This window comes from Mobula birostris, chromosome 4 (genome assembly GCF_030028105.1).
Source record: "Mobula birostris isolate sMobBir1 chromosome 4, sMobBir1.hap1, whole genome shotgun sequence".
Lineage (NCBI taxonomy): Eukaryota > Metazoa > Chordata > Chondrichthyes > Myliobatiformes > Myliobatidae > Mobula > Mobula birostris.
The window spans coordinates 3386985-3402614 of NC_092373.1; positions in this window are offsets into that span (position 1 = coordinate 3386985).

A 15630-nucleotide genomic window follows, 5' to 3' on the forward strand; every position below is an offset into this window, starting at 1 on the left:
GGAGATTTACTCTCTGCATGTTCCCTGGATTGAGGAGCATGCCTTACGAGAATAGGTTGAGTAAACTCAGCCTTTTCTCCTTGGAGTGACGGAGGATGACAGGTGACCTGATAGAGGTGTACAAGATAATGAGAGGCATTGATCGTGTGGATAGTCAGAGGCTTTTTCCCAGTGCTGAAATGGCTAGCATGAGAGGGCATATTTTTAAGGTGCCTGGAAGTAGGTACAGAGAAGATGTCAGGGGTAAGTTTTTTTTATGCAGAGAGTTGTGAGTGCATAGAATGGGCTGCTGGCAGCGGTTGTGGAGGCGGATACCATAGGGTCTTTTAAGAGACTCCTGGATGGGTACATGGAGCTTATAAAAATAGAGGGCTATGGTTAAAGCCTAGGTAGTTCTAAGGTAAGGACATGTTTGGCACAGCTGTGTGGGCTGAAGGGCCTGTATTGTGCTGTAGGTTTTCTGTGTTCCTATGTTTCTAACATTGAATCACAGTGGATTTAAACTGGCTTTTTTTGATACTGATCAATAGAAAGACTCTTTCATGTCAAGGTGAAAACAGATTTCTACAAATTGGTCTAAATTTATTCCAATTACTAAACACAAAATAATTGACTGTGTTAGTATTTACCCCCTTCAAATCAGCGTTTAGTAGATGCATCTTTGGCAGCAATTACAGCCTTGAGTCCGGGTGGATAGGTCTCTAACAGCAATTTTTCCCCATTCTCCATTACAAAACTATTGAGGCTCTGTTGGATTGCATGGGGATCATGCCCTTTCAAGTCCATCCCCAAATTCTCAATTGGATTGAGGTCTTGGCCACTCCAGAACGTTAACTTTGTTTTAAAGCTATTCCTGTGTAGCTTTGGCTTTATGCTTGGGGTCATTGTCTTGCTGGAAGACAAATTTTCACCCAAGTTGCAGTTCTCTTACAGACTGCATCAGATTTTCCTCCAAAATTTCCCTGTATTTTGCTGCATTAATTCACAAGCCTTCCAGGGCCTGTTCAGTGAAGCATCCCCACAGCATGATGCAGCCACCACCATGCTTCATTGTAGGGATGGTGCGTTTTTGATGATGAGCAGTGTTTGGCTTATGTCAAACATAACATTTAGTCTGATGGCCAAAAAGCTCAAACCATCATACCATAGAACCATATTCCAACTGACTTCAGAGTCTCCCACGTACCTTCTGGCAAATTCTAGCCAAGATTTCTCTTCAGCTTTTTTCAACAGCGGCTTTCCCTTTGCCACTGCGACTGGTGAAGCACCTGGGCAACAGTTGTTGTATGCATGGTCTCTTCCATCTCAGCCACTGAAGCTTGTAACTCCTCCAGAGTTGTCACAGGTCTCTTGGTGGCCTCTGTCACGAATCCTCTTCTTGCACGGGCACTCAGGTTTTGAGGGCAGTCTGCTCTGATCCTGGCACCTGGGAGACAACATACCATCTGGGAGTCTCTTTCTCATCCACAGAATCTCGTATCTCCTCCTCTGACTATGGAATCGCCCATCACTACTGCAGTGCTCTCCTCCACCCCGCACCCTGAGCCAGAGCACCAGACTCAACACCAGAACCCTGGTCTTTGCAGCTTCCCCTGGGGGGTCGTCCCCCCATATTCTTTCCATTTCTTAACAATTGACTTAACTGTACTCCAAGGGTTATTCAGTGACTTGGAAATTTTCTTATACACATCCCTTGACTTGTGTCTTTCAATAACCTTTTCGTGGAGTTGTTTGGAGTGTTCTTTTGTCTTCATGTGTAGTTTTTGCTAGTATACTGACTCACCAGCAGTTGGACTTTCCAGATACAGGTGTATTTTTACTACAATCACTTGAAATACCTTGACATAACAATAGTGAATTCCATTTAACTAATTAAGTGACTTCTAAAACCAATTGGCTGCTCCAGGGATGGTTTGGTGTGTTATATTAAAGGGGGTGAGTACTTATACAATCGATTATTTAGTTTATTATATTTGTAATTAATTCAGATCACTTTGTAGAGATCAGTTTTCACTTTGACATGAGTCTTTTTCTGTTGATGAGTGTCAAAAAAAGTCAAATTAAATCCACTGTGATTCAATGTTGTAAGACAATAAAACATGAAAACTTCCAAGGGAGGGGTAAATACTTTTTATAGGCACTGTAGATTTAAAGTTTAAAGTAAATATAGTATCAAAATACATATGTCACCATACACAACCCTGAGATTCATTCAGGAAAGATTTAAAGGGGAGCTGAGTGGCAACCTTTTCACACAGAATGTGAGAGGTAGGTGTGTGGAACAAGTTGTCGGGAGAGGTTGTAGATTGGTCTTTATAACCCAATGTACTGCGTACAGGAGTTGGAATGTTATGAAGTTGTATGAGACATTGGTGAGGCCTAATTTGGAGCATTCTGTGCTGTTCTGGTCACCTATCTACAGGAAAGATGTAAATAAGATTGAAAGAGTGCAAAAAAAATTTACACAGATGTTGCTGGGGCTTTAGCACCTGAGTGGGCAGAAATGGTTCATCCAAAGATGAAAGGTTGAACAGGATCAGACTTCATTTCCCGGAATGTAGGAGAATCAGGGGAGATTTGACAGGATAAATTAAAACTTTTTCCACTGAGGTTGAGTAAGACTAGAACTAGAGGTCATGGATTAAGTGTGAAAGGTGAAATAGTTAAGGAGAACATGAGGTGGAATCTCTTTACTCAGAGTGTGGTGCGAGTGTAGAGTGAGCTGCCAGCAGAAGTGGTGATTGCAGGTTCCATTTCATCATTTAAGAGAAATTTGGATAGATGCATGGAATGAAGGGCTATGGGCCATGTGTAGGTCGATTGGACTGACTTGCTATGGTCTATTGCAATGCTGTAGTTCTCTATGACCCTATGATTCTAGGTTGGTACAATTATGTTTAAAAGACTGACTGGTACACATAAAGGAAAGGTTCATAGCGTTCTCAGCCATATGCAGGCAAATGGGACTCACTCAGCTAGACAACCTGGTCAGCAGGGAGGAGTTGGGATGAATGGCCTGTTTTCCATTCTGTGTAATTCTATGGGGTTTCTCTGCATTGGCTCGTTGGTCCTGTTGATAAGATGTTCTATTTGCTCTTACACCTCTTGTCCCCTCCAGAATAAGAGCAGGTGGATGATAGAAAAATGGAGAGCTATGTGGGCGGGAAGGATTAGGTTGATCATGGAGTAGGTCAAAAGGTCGGAACAACATCATGGGCCGAAGAGGCTGCACTGAGCTGTAATGTTCCATGTTCTATCTCCTATGGGTGCAAAGGAGGTTTACCAGAATGCTGCCTGGATTAGAGAGGGTGCAGAGGAGATTTACCAGGATGCTGCCTGGATTAGAGAGGGTGCAGAGGAGATTTACCAGCATGCTGCCTGGATTAGAGAGGGAGCAGGGGAGATTTACCAGGATACTGCCTGGATTAGAGAGCGTGTCTTATAAGGATAGGTTGAGCAAGTTAGGACATTTCCCTCTGAAGAGAAGGAGGATGAGAGGTGACTTGTTAGAGGTGTACAAGACGATAAGAGGCATAGATCAAGAGGATTGCCAGAGACTTTGTCCCAGGGCAGAAATGGTTAATCCAAAGGGACATAGCTTATTTTAATTAGCAATACAGCTCAGAGAAGGCCCTTCTTTCCATTTGAACTTTGCCAAACCAAACAACATCACAACCCTAATTAATACTAATGTAATCATAGGACAATTAACCTATCTAGTAAGTCTTTGGGCTGTGGGAGAAAACTGGGGTACTTGGGGAAAACCGACACATTCCACGGGGAGGACATACAGAGACTCCTTACAGAATGGCCCAGGAATTGAACTCTGAACGCCAGAACGACCCAAGCTGAAATAGTGTTACACTATCCGCTATGCTACAGTTGTTATAAGGGGGCGTTGGTAGCGGAGCCAAATGCAGGACATAGACACTGAAGTACTAGGAACAGGACTATGGTTATCGAGATAGCAAGGTGTGTCAGGAAGAAACAACGTTGGACAGGGACACAGGCCCTGGATGAGACTAGGATTCAGGGCCTGGGCAAGGACTTGGACTAGAGAGACGGGACCCAGACGTGGAACTAGGAACCAGAGCCTGGACTAGGACCCGGAACCTGGGTCTTGACCTTGGAACTGGAACCCAGGTCTAGGCTAGGACTCAAGACTAGGATCTTCACAAGGACAGGACGTGGCTACAAGACAGGATGAGGTACTTCAGCATAGGACGAGGTACCCCAGCACAGGACAAGGAATCTCCAGCAGCGGGCTGGGCGAGGCATCAGAACTGAATGAGGACTCGAAGCTCAGACTTGGACAGGGCTGGAACACGGCGCCTGGACTTAGTCTTGGAGCACAGGAACACAGAGCCTTGGACTTGAGCAGAGAAACACAGAACACAGAGCCGGGACCCCTCCTTGGGAACAGGACTTAGGGCCGGGACTCTTCTTTGACACGGACACTAAACACATGGACACAAAGAGATAGTTCCAAACTCAACAATAGATAGTTCCTTATCTTGGCGTGGCAAGGCTCCGGTCTCACTCCAGCGGTTGAACTTGATGGGGATACTGACAAAGTTGCAGACGAAGTTTGCAGGCGAGGTTTCAGATGGGTGGGAGTGGGGGTGGGAGCGAGAGTGAGAGAAAACAGTCCAGCCGGGAATCTTTGGTTTGCAGAGGTATTTATGTGCTAGCCCAAAATGAGAATCAGGTGCCTCAATGAAGGCACCCAATGGAACAAGGGAAAACAGGAAAACCTGGAATAAGGATCAATGAACCGGACTGTGAACCAGAATGGGGATTTCACAGACCAGACCATGACAACAGTGGCACCTAATTTTAAGGTGGTTGGAGGAAAGTATAGGGAGGATGTCAGGTAGTTTTTATTTTCACACACAGACAGCGGTGGTGCATTGAACACCTTGCCAAGGGTGGTGGTAGAGGCAGATACATTAAGGACATTTAAGAAATTCTTAGACAAGGACATAGATGAAAGAGAACTGGAGGGCTCTGTGAGAGAGAAGGGTTAGATTGATGTTAGAACAGATTAAAAGGTCAGTGGGCTGTAGAGTGCCATAATGTTCTGTATTCTATGTTCTCTCTATGGACCACACTGCTGGTGGGTTGTGATAGCACCTTCTGAAAATTCCCAACACCGAAATTTATATCTAAATCATTGATATTGTTGTAAGATTTGCTTTGCAGCAGCAGTACATAATAAAAACTATAAATTACAAGAAACAACAAGAAATGTATTCATACAATATATATAATCAAATAATACTTATAATGCTTAATTTAAGTAATAAATAATACTTCCTAAACTCCACAATCAAATCTCCTATGATTAATCGGCATCCTGCGAATCTATAATTTGTGCTATTCCTGGAACATTACCCAACAATCCATCCTGCATCGATATCTGGATGAATGGTGGTAAGTGACTCTGGATAACTTTTACTCAAGTTGCAGTTTAATGCCATCTGACTGTACATATATACAATCAAACAAAACAACATTCCTCCAAACCACAGTGCACCCACACAACATATATCACACACGAAACATAAAATAAAATATTACCATAAATAAGTTAATAAAATATAATTCAAAATGCATGAGTGCACAGCGCAGGTAAACAGTAAACAGCTCACTGTCTCAGTAATGAGACCCCAGTGGTGGCATTAGTCTCACAGCCTGAGGTATCACCCAGACTGATGCTCCTGTACCTTCTTCATGATGGTAGTGAGTCAAAGAGATTGTGGCACGGGTGGTAGGAATTCTCAACAATACTTCGCCTGCTACATTGCGCGTAAGTGTCACAAATAGCGGGAGGAAGACCCCAGTGATCCTCTTGGCAGCTTTTACTGTCCTCTGTAGGTTCTTGCTGTCCGATGCCTTGCAGCTTCCGTACCACACAACGATGGACAGGCCAAACAGGACAGGCTCGATGGTGTGTGTGTGTGCTCTCATTTGCCACTCTGAGGGTGTGTTGGTGTGTCAAAGATGTCCAGGAACAGACTGTTGGGGTGATGTACGAGAGAGCTCGTGCTATCACACCCGAACCTGCGTCAGTACTCTCAGGAGATCGGCCGCAAAGAAGCTTCCTTGGCCAACAAAAAGAGAATGAGAGGGGATCAGTCGGTGGATTGGCAGTGGACTGAGAGCAAAAATACTATGGTGGAGTGTTGAACTTGGAGGCCGGTCGAACATTTGATGTTATGACTGGATGAGGAACTTGAGCTAATCAGAGGAGATGGGAAGTTATTTGTGTACATTGGACGTGAGAGACTTGAGCTAACCCAGCCTTCAAACGCACCTCACACCACTCCCCGGCCCTTGTGTTTACTTTCCATTCACAGAACTTTCCTTTCCTTACACTCAACCCGATAACTCCAAGAACAGGCAGGCAGAGGAAACAAAGGACTTTCAATTTGCTGCCATTATTTCCAAACATATGGCAAATTCGAAATAGTTTTCAACACCTTCGGGCTGAGCAGGTCAGCACAGTGGAACTCTCCGTAGGACAAGGCTGTGTTTGAAGAGAAAATAACTCAAAATGTAAGATTCAAGATTGTCTAATGTCATTTTCAGAATCAGAATCAGGTTTAATATCACCGGCATATATCATGAATTTTTTGTATTGCAGCTGCAGTACAATGCAATACATGATAGATATAGAAAAAGCTGAATTACAGTAAGTATATAAATGTATATTAAATAGTTAAATTAGATAAGTAGTGCAAAACCAGAAATTTTAAAAAAGTAGTGAGGTAGTGTTCATGGTAATGTCGATTTAGAAGTCGAATGGCAGAGGGGAAGAAGCTGTTCCTGAATCACCGAATGTGTTCCTTCAGGCTCCTGTACCTCCTTCCTGACGGTAACAATGAGAAGAGGGCATATCCTGGGTGATAGGGGTCCTTAATAATGGATGCCACCTTTCTGAGGCACAGCTCCTTGGAGATGTCTTGGATAGTACAGAGATTGGTACCCACGAAGGGTCTGACTAATTTTACAACTCTCTACAGTACACAAGTATAAAGGAGAACAAAATAATTGTTACTTCAGATCCAATACAGCACAAAAAACACACACACAATAAGACAACAATAATAACAATAAAAAACATAATAAATATAAATACGTAAGATAGCTTATATACATAGATTGATTGTGTGTCCATAAAGTGACACTAGGCATAGGACTGTCTACATATGGTGACTGACAGGAAATGATAAAGTAGTGGAGGTTGGGGTGTGGAGGGGTGGGTTAGTGGGTGGAGGTGTGGATCAGCCTTACTGATTAGGGAAATTAACTGTTTTTGAGTTTGGTGGTCCTGGTGTGGATGCTATGTAGCCTTCTCCCTGATGGGAGTGGGACAAACCATCCATGAGCAGGGTGGGTGGGACCCTTCATGATATTACTGGCCGTTTCCCAACACCTTTCTGTATATATGTCTTTGATGGCGGGTGAGCTGCTGCCAGTAAGGTATTGGTCAGTTTTGACTACAAGTTATAGAGCCTTCTTGTCCACTGCAGTAGAGTTTCCATACCCTGCAGTGAGGCAGCTTGATAGGATATCCTCTACTGTACATCTGTAGAATGACATGAGTATCGATGTACGTAGTTCAGCTCTCTTCCTTCAGTTGAATATGGTCCCATGGAACCATATTGAAGGAGAGGTTGAGATCCCTCCTCTATGTCCTAGGGCAATAATTAACCCCCTTCATGTCTAAAACAGATTAGCTGGTCAGCTATAGAACACTGAACACAGAACAGCACAGCATAGTACAGGCCCTTTGGCCCACAATGTTGTGTTGACCATTTAACCTACTCAAAGGTCAGTCTGACCCTTCTCTCCCGCGTAACTCTACAGCTATTGATCATCCACATGCTTATGAAAGCGTCTCTGAAACATCCCTAATGTATCTGTACCACCACCCCTGGAAGAACGTTTGATTCACCCACCGCTCTGTGGATAAAAAACTTACCACTGATGCTCCCTCCCCCCCACCATTACCTTAAAATTATGCCCCTTGCACTAGTCATTTTCAGTCTAGGGAAAAGTCTCTGGCTGTTCACTCGATCTATGGCTCTTCTTGTACACTCTATCAAGTCACCTCTCATCCTCCTTCACTCCAAAGCGAAAAGTCCTAGCTCACTCAACCTATCCTCATAAGACACGCTCTCTAATCCAGTCAACATCCTGGTAAATCTCCTCTGCACCTTCTTTAAAGTTCCCACATCCTTCCAATAATGAGGTGACTAGAACCGGACACAGTATTCCAAGTGTGGTCTAACCAGGCTTTTATAGAGCTGCAATATTGCTCTTGTTGGATTTTAAAAGCTCCCCAGTCATCCGTCTTCCCATTCACTTTTGCTACCTTGTATGCCCTTTCCTTGGCTTTTATGCAGTCCTTAACTTTCCCTGTCAGCCACAGTTGCCTGGCCCTGCCATTTGAGAACAACAACTTCTGTGGGACATAGCTATCCTGCACCTTGTGAACTATTCCCAGAAACTTGAGCCACCTCTGTTCTACTGTTATCCCTACCAGTATCCCCCTCAATACACCTGGGCAAGTTCCTCTCTCATGCCTCTGTAATTCCCTTTATTCCATTGTGATGCTGATACATGTGAGTTTTGCTTCTCCTTCTCAAATTGCAGTATGAATTCAATCATATTATGATCACTGCCACCTAAGGGTTCCTTTACGTTAAGCTGACTAATAAAATCTGGGTTATTACGTAGCACCCAATCTAAGATAGCCTTTGCCCGAGTAGGCTCAAGCACAAGCTGCTCTAAAAAGCCATCTCATAGGCATTCAACGAATTCCCTCTCTTGCAATCTGGCACCAACCTGATTTTTCCAAATCTCTTGCATATTGAAATCCCCCGTTACAATTGTGTCATTACCCTTATTACACATCTTTTCCAGCTCCCTTTGCAATCTCAACCCCATGTTTTGTCTATTTGGAGGCCTATATCATTCCCATAATGTTTTTTTTTACCTTTAGAGTTTCCTAACTCCACCCACAAAGATTTAACATTCTCTGACCCTATGTCACCTCTTTCTAAAGATGTCATTCCATCTGTTACCAACAGAGCCACACCACTGCCTATGCCTTCCTGCCTGTCCTTTCGAAACAAAGTATATCGTTTGATGGTAAAATCCCAACTATGACCTTCTTTCAGCCATGACTCAGTGATGCCCACGTCATATTGACTGATGTCTAATTGCACCACGAGGTGGTCCACTTTATTCCAAATGGTATGTGCATTTAAATTCAGCACCATCGTTCCGCCCTTATGATTTTGCCTCTGTGCTACTACTTAACTCTTTGCTCTGTCTGCAGTTGTACCCAATCACTGGCTTGTCCTTCCCTACATTCATGTTGCATATTACATCATCTACTTGTAAACCTGCTGGCTTGTCCTCAGCTCTGTCGTACTTGGTTTCCATCCCCCTGCCATATTAGTTTAAAGCACTTCCAACAGCTCTAGCAAACCTGCCCGCAAGGGTATTGGTCCCCATTCGGGCGCATTTGCATGGCCATTAGATGATACAATGTGTTTAGAGCAAGCATGTTAAAATAGTGTCAGTTGTGTGTGTTTGTGTTCAAAAAGCAGTGAGTTTTGTCACTGATAATTGGCAGGATATCAGAATCAGAATGAATATCACCAGTATATGTTAACTTTACTACAGCAGTAAAATGAAATACGTGATAAATATAGAGGAAAAAACAGTTACATTAGGTATATATGTATGTCTATCAAACAGTTAACTTTAAATAAGTAGAGCAAAAAAAACACATTAAAAAGTAGTGAGGTAGTGTTCATGGGTTCAACATCCATTTCAAAATCCGATGGTAGAGGGGAAGAAGCTGTTCCTGAATCACTGTGTATCTTCAGGCTTCTGTATCTCCTACCTGATGGTAACAATGAGAAGAGGGCATGTCCTGGGCGATGAGGATCCTTAGTGATGGACACCGTCTTCCAAAGGCATTGTTCCTTGAAAGTGTCTTGGATATTCTGAAGGCTAGTACCAATGATAGAGCTGACTAATTTTACAAGTTTGTGCACTTCCTTCAGTCTTGTGCAGTAACTCCCCCATACTAGACACTGATGCAGTCAGTCAGAATGCTCTCCATGGCACATTTGTAGAAATTTTTGAGTGTTTTAATTGACAACCCAAATCTCCTGAAACTCCTAATGAAATTTAGTTGCTTTTTAGCTGCCTTCTTTACAGGTGCATCATTGTGTTGCATTCAGGTTATGTTGCACCAGTAAGACAATTCAGAGCTGTTTTGCTCATTGCTGTTTCAAGCATTTACACTTTGAGATGCTAGAAATGGCCACAAGTGAAAATGAAATGATGTCACTATTTCAATAAGTTAGGAACTATGAAGAATTTGAAGGTGTATCGGCAATCATCGAAAGTATTGCATGAAGTCTGTCCATTAGCTGTTTGCACGGATTTTGTTCATTTACAGTCAATCAAAAGAACAGAGCAGTGCATACTGGATGGATTCCTCTGTTGATAGCTATTAGATTAGATTATGAGGACACTCAGTCCTCATTTATTGTCATTTAGAAATGCATGCATGCATTAAGAAATGATACAATGTTCCTCCAGAGTGATATCACAAAACAAAACAAGACAAACCAAAGACTAACACTGACAAGACCACATAATTATAACATATAGTTACAGCAGTGCAAAGCAATACCATAATTTGATAAAGAGCAGACCATGGGAATGGTAAAAAAAAAAGTCTCAAAGTTCCAATCAACTCCCGATAGTCCCTGGTAACAGGCGGCAGAAGGGAGGAACTCTCTCTGCCATAAACCACCAGGCACGAACAACTGTCGATGCATTGGAAGTACCCGACCATAGCTGACTCTGAGTCTGTCCGAAAACTTTGAGCCTCCGACCAGTCCTTTGACACCGAACACTGAGCACCATCTTTGCCGAGCGCTTTGACCCCGTCCCGGCCGCCGAGCAACAAGCAAAGCCGAGGATTCCGGGGCTTTCCCCTCCGGAGATTCTGGATCACACAGTAACAGCGGCAGCGAAAAAGGCATTTCAGAAGTTTCTTCAGATGTTCCTCCGTTCTCTCGCGTCCGTCTCCATCAAATCAGGATTGTGCACACCACTCTACTTAACAGATTACAGATATCATTCACCGGAGTGGCCGTGCAAGCTGTGTCGTGCCGCCATCTTCTCCTCCTCCCTAGGAACTGATACACAGTTTGAAAGAACTGTAGTAGTATTAATAATGTTCTCATTATGTCCTTCATTTAAATATATAAGTTGTTACTCATTTAAACCTTAGTTTGTATTTTTTTTATACCTTTTTAACTATTGCCAAGGAAGTTCAGCTACTTGGAACAGCCACGCAATTGGGCCAAAATACACTGGTCCCGATGTGTCCCAATAACTGGAACCCACTGTATTACCATAAGTAAGTTATTAAAATATCATTCAAAATGGATGTAGTGTTCAGTACATGTAAACAGTAAAGAGAACAGTAAACAGCTCGCTGTCCTAGTGATGAGACCTTGGTGGTGGCAGGGTATTCATTAGTCTCACAGCCTGAGAGAAGACGCTGTTACCCTGTCTGACAGTCCTGGTTCTGATATTCCTATACCTTCTCCCTGATGGTAGTGTGTCAAAGAGACAGTGGGATGGATGGTAGGGATCCTCAACAATGCTTCCGGCCCTTCGTCTGCAATGCTCCCAGTAAATGTCATAAACAGGGGGCAGGGAGACCTTGGTGATCCTCTTGGCGGCTTTTGCTATCCTTGTAGGGTTTAGCGGTCCAATACCTTGCAGCTTTTACCAGTAAAATACCTGGAGCCCCATCACCATTGTAATGACATTGAGGTAGGGCGCAGTTAAAATACAAACAAGAGAATATATGCATGAAACGTCGGCTGTACTCTTTTCCATAGATGCTGCCTGGCCTGCTGAGTTCATCCAGCATTTTGTGTGAGCAATTAAAATAAATGTCTTTACAGACAATGTAGAGAACCAAATCTCACTGTGGCAAGAATTGGAGCGGAGACACAGGAGATTCTGCAGATGCTGGAAATCCAGAGCAACACACACACAAATTGCTGGAGGAACTCAGCAGGTCAGGCAGCATCTATGGAAGTGAATAAACTGTCGAAGTTTTGGGCCAAAACCCTTCATTAGGACTGGAAAGGAAGAGGGAAGAAGCAAGAATAAGAAGGTGGGGAGGGCAAGAGGACAAGCTGGAAGGTTACAGGTGAAGACAGGTGGGTGGGGAAGGGGGATGAAATAAGAAGCTGGAGGTGATGCATAGGAAGAAGGAATCTGATAAAAGAGGAGATGGGAGCATGGAAGAAAGGGAAGGAAGAGGGGCACCATGAAGAGGTGATAGCCATGTGAGGAGAAGAAGTAAAAGGGGGCAAGAGTGTGGATTTGATTAAGAGGGAAGGGGGAAGGAAAAATTTACTGGAAGTTGGAGAAATTGCTGTTCATGCCATCAGTTGGACTTACCTAGACAGAATATGTTGCTGGTCCTCCAGCCTGAGAGGTGATGTCCTTCAGACTGTTCACAGAACTACTTTTTTTAATTCATGTTCTTCTTCGAAATGTGATTCTGCTACCATTAGAACCTGTGATTTACAATTTGTTGGTGTGTTTTCAGGCCGATCGAGCGATCTGGCGCTTTGCTGACTCTGAGGGGAGTTTGGTGATGTTTCGAGTGGAGCATAAAAGGTCCTTTGGCCCATCTTGTCCTTCCTAGCCAAGGTGCTTTCCTGAGTTAGTCAAATTTGCCTGCATTTTGGTTCATATCCCTCTAAAGCTTTCCTAGAGATTTGCTTTATTTGTGACATGTACATTAAAACATTGAAATATACAGTGAAATGTGCTGTTTGTGTCAATGACCAACACAGTCCAAGGTTGTGCTGGTGGAAGCCTGCAAGTGTCACCATGCTTCTGTGCCAACATAGCACGCCCACAATTCACTAACCCAATGTGTGGGGAAAGCAAAGCACCCAGAGGAAACTCATGTGGTCATTGAGAAACAAACAAACTCCTTACAGACAGCAACAGGAAATGAACCCGGGTCGTTATACTTTATACTTTATTGTCGCCAAACAATTGATACTAGAACGTACAATCATCACAGCGATATTTGATTCTGTGCTTCCCGCTCCCTGGATTACAAATATTAAATATTAAAAATATTAAAAATAGTTAGCATTAGTAAATATTGAAAATTTAAATTATAAATTGTAAGTAGAAAATAGTAAAATGGAAAGTAAGGTAGTGCAAAAAAAACCGAGAGACAGGTCCGGATATTTGGAGGGTACGGCCCAGATCCGGGTCAGGATCCGTTCAGCAGTCTTATCACAGTTGGAAAGAAGCTTTCCCAAATCTGGCCGTATGAGTCTTCAAGCTCCTGAGCCTTCTCCTGGAGGGAAGAGGGACGAAAAGTGTGTTGGCTGGGTGGGTCGTGTCCTTCATTATCCTGGCAGCACTACTCCGACAGCGTGCGGTGTAAAGTGAGTCCAAGGGCAGAAGATTGGTTTGTGTGATGTGCTGCGCTGTGTTCACGATCTTCTGCAGCTTCTTTCAGTCTTGGACAGGACAACTTCTAGACCAGGTTGTGATGCACCCTAGAAGAATGCTTTCTACGGTGCATCTATAAAAATTAGTGCTGTAAAGCGTGATGCTAACCGTTATCCTACTGTGGCATCCCTATCCATTTGCTTAGCATTTTTCTCTGGTGGATTTTTCCATAAATCTATCTATCACGGGTAAAGCCTTCCCCACTCTTAAGCACATCTACATGTAGTCCTGTTGCAGAAGAGAGGCATCCATCATCAGACATCCCCACCAGCCAGACCATGCTCTCTTCTCACTGCTGCTGTCAGGAAGGTGGAACAGGACCTTTAGGACCCACACAGCCAGGTTCAGAAGCAGTTATTACCCCTCAACCATCAGTTTCTTGAACCAGAGGAGATAATATCACTCAGCTTTACTCACCCCAACACTGAACTGTTCCCACAACCTGTGGACTCACTTTCACTTTATCTCATATTCTTGATATTTATTTCTTATTTATTATCATCCCTGTAAGAAACTGAATCTCAGGGTTGTATAAGGTGATATATATGTGCATTGATAATAAAGTTACTTTCAACTTTGAATTTTGAACCCTGTCTATGGAAAAAGTTGCCCTTTAAATCTTCCCACTCTCGCCCAAAGTCTCTGTACTTTAGTTTTAAACTCTCAACCCTGTGAAGAAGACTGTGGTCATTCACCTTATATATGCCATTCATGATTTTATAAACCTCTGCAGGGGCACCTCTCAACCTCCTGCACTCAAGGGAAAACAATCCCAGTTGGTACTGCCTCTCCTTAAACCTTATGGCTGACAGTCCCGGTAACATGAAATAACGGGCAGGATAGACAAAGCAGAACCAGTGGATTACTTGGATTTTCAGAAGGCTTTTGACAAGGAGCTGAACATGAGGCTGTTTAACAAGATAAGAATCCCTAGTATTACAGGAAAGATATTCATATAGATAAAAGACTGGCTGGCTGGCAGGAAGCAAAGAGTGGGAATTTTCTGATTAGCTGCCGGTGACTAGTGGTGTGCTGCAGGGGTAGGTGTTGGGACCACTTCTTTTCAAGTTGTCTGTGAATGATTTGGATAAAGGAATTGATGGATTTGTGGGAAAAAAGTTTGCAGATGATCTTTGCAACACACATAAAATGTTGGTGGAACGCAGCAGGCCAGATAGCATTTATAGGCAGAAGCATGGTCGACGTTTTGGGCTGAGACCCTTCGTCAGGATGACCTTTGCAGTTTGCAGAATCTTTGGACACTACCTCACTTTTAAATGTACCGTATTTCTGTTTTTGCACATTTTTAAAAAATCTATTCAATATACGTAATTGATTTACTTGTTTATTTATTATTATTATTTTAATTTTATTTTATTATCATTTTTTCTCTGCTAGATTATGTATTGCATTGAACTTCTGCTGCTAAGTTAACAAATTTCATGTCACATGCTGGTGATAGTAAACCGGATTCTGATTCTGATTCTGATGATATGGAGATAGGTGAAGGGACAGGTAGTGCTAAGGAAGCAGAGAGTCTGCAGAAGGACTTTGAAGGATTGGGAGAATTGGCAAAGAAGAGGCAGATGGGATACAGTGTAGGGAAGTATACAGTCATGCACTTGGTAGAAGGGATAAAGGCATGGACTACTTTCTAAGCAGGGAGAAAATTCAAAAATCAGAGGTGCAAAGGCAGGATAATTGGGTTGAGAGGGATAATAAATCAGCCGTGATGAATGGTGAAGTAGACTCAATGGGCTGAATGGCCTAATTCTGCTGCTCTGCAAAAATGAATCATTTTTGCATCCTTTCTGGCTTAATCAGATCCTTTCTGTCACTGGGTGACCAGAACCACACACAGTACACCAAGAGCAGCACAGTAAAGTAGTGATTAATGCAAAACTTTACAGCACCAGCAATCAGGAACTCAGATTCGATTCCCTTCACTGTCTGCAAGGAGTTCGTATGTTCTCCCTGTGACTGTGAGAGTTTCTTCCAGGTGCTCCAGTTTCCTCCCACATTCCAAAGACA